Source organism: Myzus persicae, unplaced genomic scaffold (assembly GCF_001856785.1).
Source record: "Myzus persicae strain clone G006 unplaced genomic scaffold, MPER_G0061.0, whole genome shotgun sequence".
NCBI lineage: Eukaryota > Metazoa > Arthropoda > Insecta > Hemiptera > Aphididae > Myzus > Myzus persicae.
In genome coordinates, this window is record NW_019104274.1 from 76,727 (window position 1) to 82,598 (window position 5,872).

At 26.3% G+C, this 5,872-nt stretch overlaps 1 long non-coding RNA gene and 1 pseudogene across 1 annotated transcript; both read left to right on the forward strand.

The window, feature by feature from the left end:
• Positions 1–648, forward strand: LOC111040762. The gene is made up of 3 exons (XR_002605239.1): positions 1–314; positions 406–495; positions 586–648. It is a non-coding gene; the product is annotated as an uncharacterized LOC111040762 (long non-coding RNA).
• Positions 649–2,614: 1,966 nt separating this feature from the next.
• On the forward strand, positions 2,615–3,761 carry LOC111040772 (annotated as a pseudogene).
• Positions 3,762–5,872: the final 2,111 nt, after the last annotated feature.

The window sequence follows — 5,872 nt, forward strand, 5'->3', positions numbered from 1 at the left end:
ATGATGGATTAATGTATAAAGCAATCAAAGTTGCAGGACCATTTGGTTAGTACATTTTTATTCATTTTTGTTCTTTAATAATTGTTTGATATAGATTTTTTTTATAGACAACGAACTCCAAGCAAGGCGTGTGTCGAAAGCCTGGTCTGGTACTGATATTAGTAGCGATGAAGATAATTATAACATAGAGAACACTAAACTAAGAAAGAGAACTATTAAAAAAAACAAGCAAGATCAAATAATAATAAAGAAAAAAAAAACAGAAGCCCTTTTTACATTACCAATTCCGCCAATTAAAGACTTTGCCTCTAAGAGTAAGACCAATAAATTGTATACACTTAATACTTATGTAGTATGACATGTTATAAGATAAGTAATATTATATTGAATTATAAACTATTTTAGATGCAACTAGTCACTTGTCTCCAAATGAAGCCACAGAACTATTACAGTCAACTTCCAATAATGAAGTTGATAACAATTTTCCATCTAAGGGTATGAACTATAAAATTGTATATATTTTATGTATTGTATGTCAATGGTTATATTAAAAATAATATTTTATTGAATTAAAAACTATTTTAGATGCAACTATTCACTTGTGTCAAAACGAATCCACAGAACTATTATTACAGTCAACTTCCAATACTGAAGTTACTAAAGATTTGTCATATAATGGTAAGGAACATAAATTGTATATACTAACATTATACTTACTATATATGTATTATGTGTTAATATTATAAGTAATATTATTTTGAATTATAAACTATTTTAGATGCAACTATTCACTTGTGTCAAAACGAATCCACAGAACTATTATTACAGTCAACTTCCAATAGTGAAGTTACTAAAGATTTGTCATATAATGGTAAGGAACATAAATTGTATATACTAACATTATACTTACTATATATGTATTATGTGTTAATATTATAAGTAATATTATTTTGAATTATAAACTATTTTAGATGCAACTATTCACTTGTGTCAAAACGAATCCACAGAACTATTATTACAGTCAACTTCCAATACTGAAGTTAATAATGATTTTGTGTCTAATGGTAAGATAAATAAATGTTTTTTTTTTGGTGTTGATACATTTATTTATTTGTTATAGTTCACGTGTTAAATTTAATTTAAACTTTTAAATGCCCTTAAAATGAAAATTAGATACGAGCCAGGAATTATTTGAGTTTTTGAAAAATGCCAATGAAGATGATTATACAATTATGTCCAATAACAATGATGATATGACAGATCATTCAATTGTTTGCAATCAAAATGTTTCCATTGATAATCAGAATGGTATGTATTAAATATATAATATATTATTATGCACATTTGTCTCATAAAAATAGAAGATATTCTCAAATTATTACTAAAACATATAATATATTATATTTTTACCGAATGTTTATATTATCATTTTCTGTACATGAAAATTGAAAATTTTCAAAATATTTGGATTTATTTGGATCTATATTACCTATAAAAGAGATTTTTAGTTTTTTTGTCTACAATTAATGTCAATACATTTCTAAATTTACTTATCTAGAATCATACTCTACAGAACATCAGTATCCACTTTCCCACTTTTTATATTTAATATTAGTGCGGGGTGCACTATATCCCTTGTGATTTATCTTAACAATTATGTATCCCCCCCCTCTATGAAATATCCTGTTATAAAGGTATGTGTAGGTATACTGTATAGGTATGATCTTAATTATTCCTGCAGTTAATTTAATATATATCTATAATTTGTAAAGTTTAATAAACTTTATACAGTGGACGCCGCTTATAAGACTCACGGATATGAGGTGCAGTCGCTTATTAGACTCAAAATTGTCTGAAACGGTCCAGACGTATCCAAATACGTTATAAAAAATTCGGTTATAAGACTCAAATTTTGTAAAAAAAAAAAAAAGAATAGTAAAAAATAAACATTTTTGGTCAAAATTTAGAAATAAATTAATGTTTTTTGCTTTATTATGTGTGTATGTAAACAATAAATTGTATCGTCTTTCACATTTTCCAATATATTTTAGAAATATTAGTTTATAACTAAAAAAAAAAAAACAAAATCACATTTTTTTTCATTTATTATCTGCATTCAATAAATATGTAGTAAAATAAAATTCATAAATATGTAATTAATTTTTTTTCCCACTTCGCCTATAAGATTCATTCGGTTATAACTTATAAGACTCACTTTGTGCTGGTCCCAATGTGAGTATTATAAGCGGCGTCCACTGTAATAAGTTTTAAATAATTGTTTTAAGTTTGTATTTGTTAATATTTAGTTGTAATACAAATATAGTTGTTCATTCAAATATAATTTACCTAAATATTATAATTTTGATATTAATATGATATATTGATTTATATAATTACAAATGTAATTAGGTTGTTAACATAATTGTAATTAGTTAGCATAATAATGACACTTATATATTTTATGAGTTAATAGGTTTTATTAAATTAAAACTTAACATGAACATATTGAAATATTTATACTTCTTATTAAATTATACTTATTGAAATATAATAAGTAATATAATTAATCTATACAATATTATTTACTTTTAGATTATTTAAAAATTATAGAAAATAAAATCGATCAACTTATTACAACTCAATTAAACCAAGAACAAAATTATAAGACTCGCGATGAAAAAATAATGACCCATTTAATAATGATAAATGGGTCTCTATCAAGACTAGCATCAGTTGTTCACAGTAATGGGAAACTTTTAGAAAAAATATTAATGTCTGATTGTCGAATGCGTGTATTAGCTATGCCTTTACCAAATTTGCCATCTCCGTTCATGCAGCTATTACCATCAACAAATTTAGAAGACCTTGCCCTTGCTGAAGAGTTATTAAGTAATAATGCCAATAGTGAATCATTAAAGAATAGGGAAGAATTAGTAAGTTTTTCATTATTTGCTTGCAATAAAATAATAATAGTTAATAATATTATATAATGAGTACACCATTAATTATTTCAGAAAACCTACATATTACTAAGAGTTGGAAAAAAGTCATTAAGTGCAGCACTTAGAGGAGCAATCGATATTTGTTTTACGTCTAATGTTTTAAAACATTTTAGTTACAGAGGAAAAACTAAAAAAAGTTTATTGATTTAAATCTCTATAGTATCATTTATGGTGAGTTTAGAAATATTTTAATTTATTTTATAACAAAATGGGCCATGGCATAAAGTACAGAACATAAAATGTATATTTTGGGTTGTATTAAATAGGTATACGTTTTAAATGAGATATTCTGAACTATTTTTATCTATACTGTAGTGGCGGATCCAGGGAGAGGCAAAGGGGGCATTTGTCAGCCTAATCACCGTAGTTTCCCTTTGTTGTACACTGTGGTGTTTATTATTGAACTTGTTGTACTTTTGCCTCCCCCCATGCCATTCAGCAAAAAAAAATTAATCCTTGGATCCACCACTGCTATATTATTTGTTTAAAGTTCCGTATAGCCCCAATTTAGTGTCTTCTTTAAAAATTCTAATTAATTTATCATTATTTTATTGTTATAGAAGCTATGTCCGGTTTCATATCAAATGCAAATGACGAAATTAATTTTCACAAAGTAGCCGATAACTATATTCGTCATGCCCCAACCAGCCAACCAAAGAAAAATGATAAATAACTAACTTGTGTTATTCTTTTAGTGCAAGAAGCATATTATTTATTATAACATTTATTTTATTTTTCATTTTTTTTTTATTTTGTTAAAATATGAAAGGTAACATTTTTTTTTTTTAGTTGCATCAGAAGTAATTTTTTGTTATATTATACAATTTTTTTATTTTACATAATATTAGTCTTATTATTATTATTATTATTATTACTCTTATAATTACTATTAAACTTACTAACTTGAATAACCTTATATTTCAAAATATACATGATTATTCTAATAGTTGTATGAGAAGCATTATTATTTGTTTATATTATAATAACATTTTTATATCTCAAGATTTTATTTTTTCATTTGGCTAATATTATTTTTTTATTTTATACTTATAATATATAATTATAAGTATGGATACATTTTTTTAAATTTTTTAATAATTAATATTTTAATTAGTATACAATGAAAACTAGTATAGTTTTGTAGTAAAACCACCATTGCAGTGACGTTTACTAGTGGGTGGTGGAATGGGGTGTTCAACCACCCGCTACCATTCTTGGTATTTTTTTTTACATAACGAATATATTATGTAAAAACGAATACAATTTAAAAAATATTTTGATATATACATCAATTTTTAATGTGCACCATAGCACAGTTACAATTTTAACTGTAACAACGGGTGTGAATAAAACATGGCACTATAGTACAGGTTATGTAACCCATACACGGTTTCTGAACTGACCACTAAACCAATTAAACACGGTAAATAAGAGCACCCATACACGGTTTCTGAACTGATCACTAAACTGATAAACACGGTAAATAAGAACTCCCATGCACGGTTTCTGAACTGGCCACTGAACCGATTAAACACGGTAAATAAGAACACCCATGCACTGTTTCTGAACTGACTATTGCATCGATTCAACACGGTAAATAAGAACACACATGCATGGTGTTTTATTTTACCATAGAATGTATACTGCACGGTGTCGTCCATGTAAAAATTCGGTATTCAAATTTTCACAAAAAACTTTCTGTGAACCAATATAGCACTGTGTCCGACACTCAAAATAGATATCACTGAACATTGTCTGAACTTGAATTGTTACTCGGGAATATTTGACCAAAACACATAGGTATTGCATTATTTTCTTTTTTTTACATTTTTATTATTAACCTATTGATAAATGTACTTTTCCCGATCCTATATAACATAATTTTAAAAAAAGAAAGTTTAAAAAAGTAGTTAATACTGTTAACCACTATCACGATATAAATAATTATAAATTATAATATTTGTACATACCTATTTTATGTCGTGAACTGCGCGGGAGTTGTCAGTGAAATGACGAAACAATTACATATTATGAAACAAAACTGGTTTGGTTTCATGAAATTTGTTTACAAAATATTTTTGAGATAACGTTTCGGAAACACCAGTGTGTGTTGCTCCATTTAAATACACGCGTTTTTAAGTAACGAAATAAATTTCCTGTTTCATGAAACAAATTGCACATGTGTAAAGAACGGATTTAATTGATATTGCAACTTTTTTTGTAGTTAAGATAAATCAAATCTGATCAAATATGTACACGATTTGTATTAATTACTGTCTTTCTGTTTAATTTTATGTTGCAATTTATTGCAATTTTTAATGTTTTTGCAATTTTTTTCAATTTTGTATATTTCACGTAATCAAATGTACAAATCAATAATTCTAAACTAATTTTATAATATAAAAATAATAACATTATTGTGGATTTTTATTATTGGTTTGATTAATATGATCTTAGAAGTATAAAGGAGTATTATCTATGTTATTTATCGCTCGTCTGGAATTTTCTATCTCAAATTACTGTGACTAGCGATAATAACACAGAACAAACAGAACGGAATCTTATTTCATTTAACATGGGCTCTTATGGGAGATGATAAAACTACGTCCGACATTTCTAGATTTGAAACGTGCTGCCACGTACCGGGAATTTCCCTCTTTTTCTTTATATCGTGCAACACTGTTCGTTCAAATTTTTAATATATTATTATATTCAAATAATCAAACCACGATTATAGATAGTACTATCTATAATCGTGAATCAAATCGATTTATAATCTATGTTATCTATGGTTGGACATGTGTTGTTGTTGTTATGAGTGGAATTGCCGACTAACAGCGTAGCCACAAACCACAGAAAACTTAAAAAAA